This window comes from Oncorhynchus keta, chromosome 24 (assembly GCF_023373465.1).
Source record: "Oncorhynchus keta strain PuntledgeMale-10-30-2019 chromosome 24, Oket_V2, whole genome shotgun sequence".
In the NCBI taxonomy this organism is placed as follows: Eukaryota; Metazoa; Chordata; class Actinopteri; order Salmoniformes; family Salmonidae; genus Oncorhynchus; species Oncorhynchus keta.
In genome coordinates this window covers 19,829,713-19,844,823 of record NC_068444.1, presented here as the reverse complement: position 1 = coordinate 19,844,823, position 15,111 = coordinate 19,829,713, and positions in this window count along the sequence as shown.

Sequence of the window (15,111 nt, the reverse complement as noted above, 5' to 3'; positions counted from 1 at the left end):
ACCCCCATCCCCATTTTGCCCTCAGAACAGCCTCAGTTCATCGGGGAATGGACTCTACAATGTGTCGAAAGCGTTCCACAGGGATGCTGGCCCATGTTGATTCCAATGATTCCCATGGTTGTATCAAGTTGGCTGACTCTCCTTTGTGTGGTGGATCATTCTTGATACACACAGGAAACTGTTGAGTGTGAAAAACCTAGCATCGTTTCAGTTCTTGACACAAATTGCTGCGCCTGGCACTTACTACCATACCCCGGTTAAAGGCACTTATCTTTTGTCTTGCCCATTCACCCTCTAAATGACACACATACACAATCCATGTCGCAATTGTCTCAAGGATTGAAAACTCTTCTTTAACATCTCCTACCCTCATTGACACTGATTGAAGTGGACGTAACAAGTGACATCAATAAGGGATTATAGGTTTGACCTGGATTCACCATAAATGACCTGGATTCACCATAAATGCTATTAGGATGCAATTATATTTCTGTTCTGTGAAGGCATTTTGTCAATACATTTCTAGAAACTATACATGTTTGACAGCAGTCTCTATACAACCCACCTTGAACAACTGATTAACTTTATTTGGAGCGATGCTTGAATGCTTGGCTGTAACGTTAGAGGTAGAACAGGGCATAAAACAAGAAAGAAAGTATGACCAATTTATGCTGTTGTTCAATATCATGACAAAGGGTTTTCTTTTGCTTAGCAGGTCAACTATGTGCATAAACCTTCATCATTTTTTTGTTTATTGTTTACTCCATGTGTAACTCTGTGTTGTCTGTTCACACTGCTATGCTTTAGCTTGGCCAGGTCACAGTTGTAAATGAGAACTTGTTCTCAACTAGCCTACCTGGTTAAATAAAGGTGAAATAAAAAAATAAAAAATAAAAACCTATCTTTATCCAGGAATTCCCATTGAGGTCAAAAGACCTCTTTTATAAGGGAGACACATCTTTTGACCAATGGGTTTATTGTTTATTGTGTAGATAATCCTTTAAGAAAACAAATTCTTCAATCATCATGTCTCAATCATAATCCGTTCAAAGGTTATTGGAGTTTTTAACTTTCTGGATGGCCAGAATTAGGGTGACTAGATAAATGGAGGACAAAGCAAAAAAAGTGCTAAAAAAATCAGGAAAATTGCATCGCGTCAGCTAGGCTAGATTCTGTACGAGAAATGTAACTGAGAATGTGTTCTCAATCAATTTAGCATAAAACATCATAAATAATAAGGCCTACTGGCTACATGACAAGCTCGCTGTCCCGTTGAACTCCTTATTTTTCTTCTTGAATCCGCAAGACATAAAACAATATATAGGTGAGATGGATATTGATTTTGAGACATGACATGTAATACTTTCATAGTTGAGTATACGCTTTTCATATTAATTTGAAATTCCTATTCTTTTGTGAAGATTTCTCACAAAAACATCTCTGTGAAATCTCACAACAGCGTATCTCTGTGAAATGTCAACAGAGCACTGAGCATATACCAAGAGTTTATTTTCAAAGCCTTTTACATTTAATTCAGCTCGTGTCATGTTCATTTAGCATTTTGCGACCCACAGAAACAACTTAGAATGACCACAACAAGTCAAATCTTAATTTGCTTGCAGAATATCCAACTTTAAAAAATATTGCTTGTTAAGCAAGTACAGTCTGCATGTTATCACTGTTAAAGAGAAAACTAAAAAGAGAAAACATCAAATCACTAAACAAAACTTCAGAATATGAGATGCGTACAGTATTTATTCCCTTGAAGTATGACAGATGAGTCAAGCCTGTCACTTTCCCTGAATCTCCATCCTATCCCCACTCCAAAATCGAGTCGTTTCAGTCAAACCAGATTGTTCTCTCTTTTGTTTTGATACAGACGCTTTGAAGTTCTGGGTTTTATCATTAGCAATGACCAAGATTGCGACTCAATTGTCACCCTATATGTGGATAGGTCAGATTCTTTTGACCAGTGCTCTATGGGCCCTGATCAAACGTAGTGCACTTACATAGGGAATAGGGTTCCATTTGGGACACATCCCAAGGCAGATTGAGCTGGTTTCCTTAAGTTGCTGTCCTCCCTCTCTATGATAATAATAACCTGCTTCCCTGTGGAGCTGGGTCCTTCCCAGTACAAGGATCTCCATTAAGCCCTGCTCTGTGTGTGTGTGTGTGTACGTGTGTGTGGGGGGGTGTGGACATGTTAGTAAACAAACAACATTTTGACCAACTGGAGACATTTTGTTAGTCCCCATGAGGTCTAATGCTATTTCTAGGGATTTTAGGGTTAAGGTTAGAATTAGTGTTACGGTTAGAATTAGGTTTAGGGTTAGGGTTAGGTTTAGGGTTATGGTTTAATTTAGGTTTAGGGTAAGAGTACGGGTTAGGGTTAGGGAAAATAGGATTTTGAATGGGACTGAATTGTGTGTCCTCACAAGGTTAGCTGTACAAGACTGTGTGTATGTGCACAGAACAAAGCTAGTGTATTGGAGAGAGGGCCTGCCTGCTCTGGCTGGCACTGTAAATCGGGGTTTAGATCATTTTCTTGTTTATGTCACAGAGCTTTTGCGGACTCACTCACTCACTCACTCACTCACTCACTCACTCACTCTCTCTCTCTCTCTCTCTCTCTCTCTCTCTCTCTCTCTCTCTCTCTCACTCACTCACTCACTCACTCACTCTCTCTCTCTCTCTCTCTCTCACTCACTCACTCACTCACTCACTCACTCACTCACTCACTCACTCACTCACTCACTCACTCACTCACTCTCTCACTCTTTTTGCGGACTCTCTCTCTCTCACTCTGAATGTGTGTCCTCTTAGCTGTACAACACTGTGTGTATGTGCACAGAACAAAGCTAGTGTATTGGAGAGAGGGCTCTCTCTGGCTCACTGTAAATCTTTAGATCATTTTCTTGTTTATGTCACAGAGCTTTTGCGGACTCACTCACTCACTCACTCTCTCTCTTTTTGCGGACTCTCTCTCTCTCTCTCTCTCTCTCTCTCTCTCTCTCTCTCTCTCTCTCTCTCACTCACTCTCTCTCTCTCTTTTTGCGGACTCTCTCTCTCTCTCTCTCTCTCTCTCTCTCTCTCTCTCTCTCTCTCTCTCTCTCTCTCTCTCTCTCTCTCTCTCTCTCTCTCTCTTTTGCGGACTCTCTCTCTCTCTCTCTCTCTCTCTCTCTCTCTCTCTCTCTCTCTCTCTCTCTCTCTCTCTCTCTCTCTCTCTCTCTCTCTCTTTTGCGGACTCACTCTCTCTCTCTCTCTCTCTTTTCTCTCTCTTTGCGGACTCTCTCTCTCTCTCTCTCTCTCTCTCTCTCTCTCTCTCTCTCTCTCTCTCTCTCTCTCTCTCACTCACTCACTCACTCACTCACTCACTCACTCACTCACTCACTCACTCACTCACTCACTCACCCACTCTCTCACTCTTGCGGACTCTCTCTCTCTCTCTCACTCACTCGCTCGCCCGCACACACACACACACACACACACACACACACACACACACACACACACACACACACACACACACACACACACACACACACACACACACACACACACACACACACACACACACACACACACACACACACACACCATCACAAAATCACAAACACTCAGGATTGAGACCCTCTTGTTTTTCTTACAAAGTTATTCGAGTCAGAATCAGAAACAAGGTGAAAACAAGGGGCTAGCGAGAGCAAGGCTACCTCCAGCTGTCCACCGATTTGCTCTTTAGACATAGACTTGTATTGCTGGATGTCATCAAGCCTCATTTGCGGTAAATACTAAATACAATTAAACAAATGTAATATTATTAGGGGAAAGCCAAAGCCACAGACATATTATTGCATTTTGCAATTACAATGGGATAAGTAATGTTTAAATGTTAAATGCAATTATATCTCAATGTTGAATTCAATCAAGGTTTTTTTGTTGGGAGGAGAGTGGGGAGGCAGTTGACTCTGGACAGAGTTCCTCTGATGATGACACAGCAGAAGAAATTGCCTTTACTAGTGTCTTGTATAACCGCCTATGAAACGAAATGTCTTTATTTGAATGGCAAGTTCAATGGAAACAAAGCTTAAAAACTCTTATTATTGAGATTCACTGGGGTATGGAAGGATGGAACGGGAGAATAAGAACATGCTCTGTTTATTTTGTGCAGTGAAAACGCACATGGAGATGCAGATGAGGTTCATTACAGTACAGAGCAGAGCAGCTGGCATGAGCATCAGTTCATTATTCAAATGAATACTAAGACAATGTAGTGTAACTCCTGGATCTCCCATTCATTTGGGCATGTTGGCCAACTAGTTCTTATTTTGTGCCAGCACAGGTTTTGAATTGTATTGTATACATAAAATAAAATAAAAAATGTATGTATATATTTTTTAAAGTGTCCACCACTGAGATCGAACAAACATCTTTCTGATCAAGAGTCATGGGATCACAGAGTCATGGGATTACACCCATCCGCCACCCCATCTACAAGACAGGACCAATGTTACAAATTTCAGGTCTGCTGAGTGTAAACTTAAACGTTGTGAAAATGCTGTGCAACTTCCGCCAAGCATTTACTTTGAACTCTGAGGTTGTACTCACTTTAAGTTCATTTTAATAGTGGTCAAGTATGCTGCTGTGGCTATTTAATCATAGTGCAAACTAACGGGGAAAACTCTAGAAAGCTGAGTGAAGTTCAATCTCGTGCTTCGCGGGGCTGGGTGGTTGCACACACGCAGCTTAGAGGAAACATTGCTCAGGACATGGATATACTGTATGTCAATTTAGAAGTCACTCTTGAGCGATCTGCCTGCATCCCTGCTCTCATAGCTGCAGGAAGATGTTTTGAGTTGGAGGTGCATTGCATGCAATTATAATTGTATTTGCATAGTGGCATACAGTTGAGCAGAGAAGATGTTAGTATTTCCACTAATGGGGTGTTTTTTGTTGTTGCAGTGTCTGGATTTGTTTTAGCCTTTTATAGGCACATTTTATGCAATTCTACTTCATTTACATGAAAGAAAACATTGGCTGTCACGTTCTGACCTTAGTTACTTTGTTTTGTCTTTGTTTTAGTATGGTCAGGGTGTGAGTTGGGGTGGGCAGTCTGTTTGTTTTTCTAAGTTGGCTTTTGAGTTTGGTCTGGTATGGTTCTCAATCAGAGGCAGGTGTCGTTAGTTGTCTCTGATTGAGAATCATACTTAGGTAGCCTTTTTCCACCTGGGTTTCGTGGGTGTTTATTTTCTGTTTTGTGTGTCATCACTAGACAGGACTGTTTCGTTTGTTCGTTCTTCCTAGTTGTAATTTTGTTTAGTGTTCAGTTTTGATTATATTAAAAATCATGAAAACTTACCACGCTGCCCCTTGGTCCTCACCTTCTTCCAACGACGACGGGCGTTACAGAAACACCCACCACCAAAGGACCAAGCAGCGTGGTAACGGGCCGCAGCAGCAGCAGCAGCGATTGCAGGACTCCTGGACATGGGAGGAGATTCTGGACGGCAAGAGACCCTGGGCACAGGCCTTAGAATATCGCCGCCCCAAGGCTGAGTTGGAGGCAGCGAAAGCCGAGAGGCGGTGGTATGAGGAAGCAGCACGGCAGCGCGGTTGGAAGCCCGAGAGGCAGCCCCAAAAATGTATTGGGGTGATGCACATGGGGAGTGTGGCTAAGTCAGGTAGGAGACCTGAGCCAACTCCCTGTGCTTACCATTGAGAGAGAGGGACCAGGCAGGAACCGTGTTATGCCGTGCGGCGCACAGTGTCTCAGGTGCGCAGGCATAGCCCGGTGCGTTACAGCGCAGCGACTTGTATCGGCCGGGCTAGGTTGGGCATCGAGCCAGGTGCCATGAAGCCGGCTCAGCACATCTGGTCTCCAGTGCATCTCCTCGGGCCAGGGTACATGGCACCAGCCTTACGCATGGTGTCCCTGGTTCGCCAGCACAGCCCAGTGCGGGTTATTCCACCTCGCCGCACTGGCCTGGCTACGGGGAGCATTCAACCAGATAAGGTAGGGCAGGCTCGGTGCTCGAGACCTCCAGTGCGCCATCACGGTCCGGTCTATCCGGTGTCCTCCGGTGGCAGCCCCCCGCCCCAGGCTGTCTCTCTGTCTACTCCCTACAGGTGCTCCCACCTGTCCAGCGCTGCCAGAGCCTTCCTCCTGCCCAGCACTGCCAGAGCCTTCCTCCTGCCCAGCGCTGCCAGAGTCTCCCGTCTGTCCTAAGCTGCCAGAGTCTCCCATCTGTCCTGAGCTGCCAGAGCCTCCCGTCTGTCCTGAGCTGCCAGAGCAGCCAGTCTGTCCTGAGCTTCCAGAGCAGCCAGTCTGTCCTGAGCTGCCAGAGCTGCCAGTCTGTCCTGAGCTGCCAGGGCCGCCAGTCTGTCCTGAGCTGCCATAGCCATCCGTCAGCCAGGAGCTGCCAGAGCCGTCAGTCATCCAGGAGCTGCCAGAGCCATCAGTCAGCCTGTAGCTGCCAGAATTGCCCTTCACTCCAGTGCTGCCGGAATCTCCCGCCTGTCCGGTGCTCCCGGAATCTCCCGTCCGTCCGGTGCTGCTGGAATCTCCCGCCCATCCGGTGCTGCCGGAATCTCCCGTCCATTCGGACCCGTGGCTTGGGTCGCCAGTCCGAGGTCGGCGACGAGGGGTGCCGTGTTAAAGAGGCCATGGAGGCGGGTAGAGAGGCGGAGAAGGACTATGGTGGAGTGGGGTCCACGTCCCGCGATTGAGAATCATACTTAGGTAGCCTTTTTCCACCTGTGTTTCGTGGGTGTTTCTGTTTTGTGTGTCATCACTAGACAGGACTGTTTCGTTTGTTCGTTCTTCCTAGTTGTAATTTTGTTTAGTGTTCAGTTTTGATTATATTAAAAATCATGAAAACTTACCACCCTGCCCCTTGGTCCTCACCTTCTTCCAACGACGACGGGCGTTACATTGGCAGAATATTTTTTTTATACCTCAAAAATTATTGAACTTAGTGGCTTTTATGATAGTGACAAACTGAGACCAGTAAAAAAAACTGGTCTTGAATGCAAACAATAGCTCAGGCCAATGAAGAGACAAAAATATTGTACACTATTAGGAGGAATACATATATATATTATAGGCTACAGTAGGCTACTAAATAAACTTTCCAGTGGCACTGACTCACCCAGTGAATAAGACGAATCCTAGGCTGCTCACCGGTTATGGCAGATTTGCTTGTTCCAATAGCCTCAAGATAAACTATGTTGAAAAACAGTGCTACTCGCTCAGAATCGCCCCAAGGTTGTTTGCTTTCCAAACTGTATGTTTTTCGAAAGGTAAACTGACATCTGCAAATAAATATAATCAATAGATGGCAGTTCCCATTCAACTCAGGACTGGCAGCCATTGCTAGTGTACTCATAAGTTTAACAGTAAAATGTCCAGGGTTAGAGGTTTCAAAACCCTTCTATGGATTATACAGTTGAAGTCGGAAGCTTACATACACCTTAGCCAAATACATTTAAACTCAGTTTTTCACAATTCCTGACATTTAATCCGAGTAAAAATTCCCTGTCTTGGGTCAGTTAGAATCACCACTTTATTTTAAGAATGTGAAATGTCAGAATAATAGTAGAGGGAATGATTTATTTCAGCTTTTATTTATTTCATCACATTCCCAGTGGGTCAGAAGTAAACATACACTCAATTACTATTTGGTATCATTACCTTTAAATTGTTTAACTTGGGTCAAACGTTTCGGGTAGCCTTCCACAACCCCACAATAAGTTGGGTGAATTATGGCCCATTCCTCCTGACAGAGCTGGTGTAACTGAGTCAGGTTTGTAGGCCTCCTTGCTCAAACACACTTTTTCAGTTCTGCCGACACATTTTCTATAGGATTGATCTCAGGGCTTTGTGATGGCCACTCCAATACTTTGACTTTGTTGTCCTTAAGCCATTTTGCCACAACTTTGAAAGTATGCTTGGGGTCAGTGTCCATTTGGAAGACCCATTTGCGACCAAGCTTTAACATCCTGAATGATATCTTGAGATGTTGCTACAATACATCCACATAAATTTTCTTCTCATGATGCCATCTACACTGCTCAAAAAATAAAGGGAACACTAAACTAACACATCCTAGATCTGAATGAATGAAATATTCTTATTAAATACTTTTTTCTTTACATAGTTGAATGTGCTGACAACAAAATCACACAAAAATTCTCAATGAAAATCTGGATTTGGAGTGACACTCCAAATTAAAGTGGAAAACCACACTACAGGCTGATCCAACTTTGATGTAATGTCCTTAAAACAAGTCAAATTAAGGCTCCGTAGTGTGCTTGGCCTCCACGTGCCTGTATGACCTCCCTACAATGCCTGGGCATGCTCCTGATGAGGTGGCGGATGGTCTCCTGAAGGATCTCCTCCCAGACCTGGACTAAAGCATCTGCCAACTCCTGGACAGTCTGTGGTGTTGGTGGATCGAGCGAGACATGATGTCCCAGTTGTGCTCAATTGGATTCAGGTCTGAGGAACGGGAGGGCCAGTCCATAGCATCAATGCCTTCCTCTTGCAGGAACTGCTGACACACTCCAGCCACATGAGGTCTAGCATTGTCTTGCATTAGGAGGAACCCAGGGCCAACTGCACCAGCATATGGTCTCACAAGGTTTCTGAGGATCTCATCTTGGTACCTAATGGCAGTCAGGCTACCTCTGGCGAGCACATGGAGGGCTGTGCGGCCCCCCAAAGAAATGCCACCCGAACCGGTCATGCTGGAGGATGTTGCAGGCAGCAGAACGTTCTCCACGGCGTCTCCAGACTCTGTCACGTCTGTCACGTGCTCAGTGTGAACCTGCTTTCATCTGTGAAGAGCACAGGGCGCCAGTGGCCAATTTGCCAATCTTGGTGTTCTCTGGCAAATGCCAAACGTCCTGCACGGTGTTGGGCTGTAAGCACAACCCCCACCTGTGGACGTCGGGCCCTCATACCACCCTCATGGAGTCTGTTTCTGACCGTCTGAGAAGACACATGCATCATTTATGACCTGCTGGAGGTCACTTTGCAGGGCTCTGGCAGTACTCCTCCTGCTCCTCCTTGCACAAAGGCGGAGGTAGCGGTCCTGCTGCTGGATTGTTGCCCTCCTACACCTCCTGCACGTCTCCTGATGTACTGGCCTGTCTCCTGGTAGCACCTCCATGTTCTGGACACTACGCTGACAGACACAGCAAACCTTCTTGCCACAGCTCGCATTGATGTCCCATCCTGGATGAGCTGCAATACCTGAGACACTTGTGTGGGTTGTAGACTCCGTCTCATGCTACCACTAGAGTGAAAGCACCGCCAGCATTCAAAATTGACCAAAACATCAGCCAGGAAGCATAGGAACTGAGAAGTGGTCTGTGGTCCCCACCTGCAGAACCACACTTTATTGGGGTGTCTTGCTAATTGCCTATAATTTCCACCTGTTGTCTATTCCATTTGTACAACAGCATGTGAAATGTATTGTCAATCAGTGTTGCTTCCTAAGTGGACAGTTTGATTTCACAGAAGTGTGATTGACTTGGAGTTACATTGTGTTGTTTAAGTGTTCCCTTTATTTTTTTGAGCAGTGTATTTTGTGAAGTGCACCAGTCCCTCCTGCAGAAAAGCACCACCACAACATGATGCTGCCACCCCCGTGCTTCACGGTTGGGATGGTGTTCTTCGGCTTGCAAGCTTCCCATTTTTTTCTCCAAATATAACGATGGTCATTATGGCAAAACAGTTCTATTTTTGTTTCATCAATTTTTCAGTTTTTGATTTGTTAAAAAAGTTTGAAATATCCAATAAATGCCGTTCCACTTCATGATTGTGTCCCACTTGTTGTTGATTCTTCACAAAAAAATACAGTTTTATATCTTTATGTTTGAAGCCTGAAATGTGGCAAAAGGTCGCAAAGTTCAAGGGGGGCGAATACTTTTGCAAGGCACTGTACATATGAGATCAGTAATGTAGAGGATGTAAACATTATATGAAGTGGCATTGTTTAAAGTGGCTAGTGATACATTTATTACATACATTTTTTCCACTATTAAAGTGGCTGGAGATGAGTCAGTATGTTGGCAGAAGCCACTCAATGTTAGTGGTGGCTGCTTAACAGTCTGATGGCCTTGAGATAGAAGCTGTTTTTCAGTCTCTCTGTCCCTGCTTTGATGCACTTGTACTGACCTCGCCTTCTGGATGATTGCGGGGTGAACAGGCAGTGGCTTGGGTGGTTGTTGTCCTTGATGATCTTTTTGGCCTTCCTGGGACATCGGATGGTGTAGGTGTCCTGGAGGGCAGGTAGTTTGCCCCCGGTGATGCGTTGTGCAGACCTCACTACCCTCTGGAGAGTCTTACGGTTGTGGGCGGAGCAGTTGCTGTACCAGGCGGTGATACAGCTCGACAGGATGCTCTCGATTGTGCATCTATAAAAGTTTGTGAGTCTTTTTGGTGACAAGACAAATTTCTTCAGCCTCCTGAGGCTATAGTCTTATATTATAGTCTTTTTTTTTTGCTCACTTTTATCAAGAGATCTAATAATTCCGGACCCCACCCAACGTTAAGAGTCAGGTCCATATGAGTACGTGCAGAGAATGCAAAGAGCACTATGCAGTTCTAGGATTTTTTTGTGTTCCCTTCATGTTGGCTTTGTTTTACTGTAATGCTATTGAAGATGATAAGGACATTTCTAGACAATGGATGGCATTTGGTTGCATTATGTTTAGTGGTAGTCTGTTTTGTCATTCTGGTCAGGATAGTCGGATTCCATGATTTCTTTCTCTGACAGAGACGGAGAGATTTGAGGGATGCGTTTTATCCATCTGGGGGTAGGAGTCCCTCGCATTCCCCTTAAGCTGGGTTCACTGTCAGGGGGTAGACGGTTAGAGGGTTGTAGGGGTGGGGGATAAAGGAGGAGCTGACACCAGCACGATCACAGCCGTCACTCACATGGACCACTAGAGCATGACGCTTAGGCTTCTGGGACGACACCAGCAGAACCCTCTGAGGGAGAGAGAGAGAGAAGGATAGAAGGAGGAGAAGAGAGAGAGAAAAAGGAAAAAGAGACGACCCCCCGAAATGATTCGTGCATTTTTACAATACAGTGCCTTGCAAAAGTATTCATCCCCCTTGGTGTTTTTCCTATTTTGTTGCATTACAACCTGTAATTTAAATGGATTTTTTCTAGTACGGAAGTTGTCTATGGGGAGTGTTGGGGCCCGCCATTCAAGGCCGGCTGCAGTCATGAGGGCCTCCATGGTTCCGTGATCAGTGGCTCTTGCTAGTAGTGCTTTCATGTCTCCTAGGCAGAGTTGCAGGCCTGATGTAAGAGTCTGCAGTTGGAGTAGCCACGCTGAAGCTCCCCCATGTAAGCTAGGCATCTGTTCCATCAAGGTTGTTAAATCAGTCATTTTCCAGGGCTGGTACTCCAAAGTGTGTGCATCACCAGGTGTCGGTCGCAGGGGGTACTGTCCTGCCATCTCCTGCTCTCGCTCTCTTCTATCAGCGATTCTGGAGGACCGACGGAGTGTTTCGGACCCCATTGATTCAGTGACTTCGGTTACTGTTCCTCTCATTATGCCTTCCACACGATAGGCTCCCTCTCTGTTGTTATCTTGGTTAGCCTTAAGCTCCCTGAGTTCCTTAGCTCGATCTATTGATGATTGCAGCAGCACCTGCATCCTAGTCACGTTTGGAGCTGGAGTGAGCACCATGTCATTTTCTTCTACGTTTTCGATATCCAAGCTCTGATGACAGGCCTCCCTATCCGTCTGATAGAAGTGGTTTGAATCTAATCTTGTTTGTAGGTGTCCTCTGGTTTCAGAGGTCAGAGAGTTCACAGAGGAGCATTGTGGACTCCGTTCCTGGGGGAGACCTCCTGCGCCTGGAGTCCCGGTTTCGAGCTGTTCACATACAATATGGCCACCCGTTATCCCCAGTGTCATTTCCCCTTTTAACTCCCCTTGGTCTACTCTCAGAACTGGAGCCTGTATTGTGGGAGGTGTCCTGGGCAGGAACGGGTTGTGTGACGGGCTCTGGTGATTTTGTCCCTTTGAGTATGGCGGGGGCTGAACTGCCTCCTTTGTCAATTGTGGATATAGTGAGGGAGAAGCGGCCTCAGGGGGAGCCGTGGGCAAGTCCTCAGGCGGAGCTTTAACATCCCCCGTTGACGCAGCAGCCACGCACATCATATCTGGTTTGTTTTTGGGCTGCATCCTCCTACACACTTCTATAGCCCATGTTCCTACATTCAATTCTGCTTCTGCCCGCTTTCTCTCTCTAGTCCCTTCCTTCTTGAACCAATGAGCTTTGTTCCTCTCTGTCTCACTTGCCGTTGCTTTCCCTACGTCTTCCTGTAGCTCTCTCTGCATATCTTGGAGATTCCCCCTTGTAGGGGGTCCCCCGCTAAAGTAACCTGCTTGTGTCCATTTTAGCCGTAATCCTTTCCACACTTTCTCCACTTTCTCATACTGTTCTTTACCTCCCGCTCCATGAATTATACTCTGATCTAAATATTAATTGAATCCGAGTTTGGGCGTGGTGGCTGTAGACATTTTTATCTAATTCGTCTGATAATGTGTATAATGCGTTTATCTAGGTTTTAGTCAGTCCTTTGTGTGGCTTATTTCTATCTTTGTATACTCAGCCCTTCTCTGTTCGAGACCTGGGATGTAGCCTGGTTCCTCTCTAGGTTTCTTCCTAGGTTCTGGCCTTTCTAGGGAGTTTTTCCTAGCCACCGTGCTTCTACACCTGCATTGCTTGCTGTTTGGGGTTTTAGGCTGGGTTTCTGTACAGCACTTTGAGATATCAGCTGATGTACGAAGGGCTATATAAATACATGTGATTTGATTTGATTTGATTTACTGTAGCGCTAGCTCAAAGTTCTCCCATGCGCCCCCACCCTTGGTCAGATTAGTAATGTAGCAGTTACGTGTGTGCCTCTCCGACAGTAATTTGAATTTGTTCACTGATTTATTTAAGTATTTTCTAGAAATGATTCGGCGATTTCCTTTTGGAAAAATATATCAGTGAATATATGCGGTTCTATAACAATCGTCAGAGTAATTCTAGCTCTGTAGGAAATATAGATAGAAGAACTAAAAAATGTTCTGCGAATTATTTAAATACTTTCTGTAAATAATTCAGTAACTTCCTTTATGAACATATATCAGTAAATTCAAGTGATTCTATAACAACTGTCAGAATAATTCTATCTCTTTAGGAAATATGGATAGAATAGAAAAACTAAAAATCTGTGTATAGCTTTTAGCATCTGTCAATCAAAGTCTGTACTAAGCTCGGCGGCTTATTTAAATACTTTCTAGAAACAATTCAGTAACTTCCTTTTGGAACTTATATTAGTAAATTCAAGCGGTTCTATAACAATTGTCAGAATAATTTTATCTCCTGGGGAATTACCAACAGCGGAAGAGGGAAAAAAGAAACCATCAATATTTTAGCACGGCGGCTAGGTTAATTCACCGCTCCGCGACTGATCAGCATTTTGGCTCACCGACCGTCAATACCACACCGTTTATGTACTCAGAGCATGGCAATCATTCCCCAACAAATGCTCTCCCCGAACTGGGCACAACAAAATCGCGGAACATCAAAACCGGTCACATTATGTTATAGTGTTATGTACAATGGGGCACATCATTCCCGATCTCTGTCTTGTGGAATGCTAAACTTACATATACTATGTCTATTCAACTACACCTCTAACATAACCAATTAAACATTCTACAACTTATTTAATAGGATATTTTACATACATTAACTACACCTCTAAACACAACCATGTAATCAGGAATTTTAACACATTGGTCAATCACAATTCATTTCAGTATCCATTATACACTAAAACACAGCCTCGGTTCACCACTTCACTTCACACACAACCTATTCGGTAGGACAGTTTTCCGTGCAGATTTTCATGAACGAACCGGGTCCCGAAGGAATTTAGCGTATTGGTCAAACAATTTCACTTATCCATTATACACTAAAACGCAGCCTCGGTTTAACCTCACCTCTAACACAACCTATGTATATTATAGGACAGTTTTCTATGCAGATTTCAGAACAAACCGGGTCCCGAAGGAATTTAGCGTATTGGTCAAAAGCAGTTCACACATTCCATTTATCATAACTCAGGATAGGCCAATTAATAAAAATATACAAATAAAACCCAGCAAAACAAGATATCCCCAATCAATTCTTGTAATTTCTTAATTATGTTAAAAAAAATTGGCAACGATTCATACTCACGTCAGTACTTTCTGATCAAAATTTGGTTTAGACTATAATACAATATGCAGATTTCGATTTAACAGGCTCTGCTTTACCTTTCAAGAAGAGTGCTCCGATCAGATTTCCTGAGGCAAGACGAATAGCTGTGGGTCGCTCTTCCGTCTGATTTTGAGCCGCTGATCTGTTTCGTCCTCTCACACTAACTTATCATAGATCGAATCCAGGAATAACCATCCTCATGCTACCAAGTTCTGTTCGTGTTTAAATACTGGAGAGTCGAGACCAAATCACGGGCGCTGGACAGAGTGGATTTCAGTTGTAACAAAAAGGCCGTTTATTGGTCAAAGATATCTTGTTCTACATCGTGCACGGATCTAGTTCATATAACCCGATAAGGAGTCAGGTGAAAAAGAGAACTTATACAAAGGTTACATTCATTTTTATACATAGAATAAAGTAGGCAGAGTCTTGTCGTGACGCCTTCTGAATGGTCCCGAAAGGGCAGGAGCCCCATTTGTGCACATCAGAGTCTTCTTGTTCTGTGCACCCGACCAGTAGAGGGGGAGTAAGGTGCGTGTGTTCAATCAAGAAGGTATTTGTGCGTCAGGAAATCTGATACAAGAGAGCAGAGGGGGTCAGTTTTATGGCTGGGTGTATGTGTTCTTGCGATGGAAGATCTTTGTTTCCTGGGGTGGTGAGACAACAGAGCTGAGGGGGGTAGTTTTAGGGGGGGTAGTTTTATTGCTGGCTGTGTAAGCTAGTTCCTGTTTTAGCAGGGGTACGTAAGATGACTTGTGTCAGGCGGTTTGGCTTGGCGCTGTATAATATATGAACTATGTGTATGAATGTTTACATATATATATATATATATA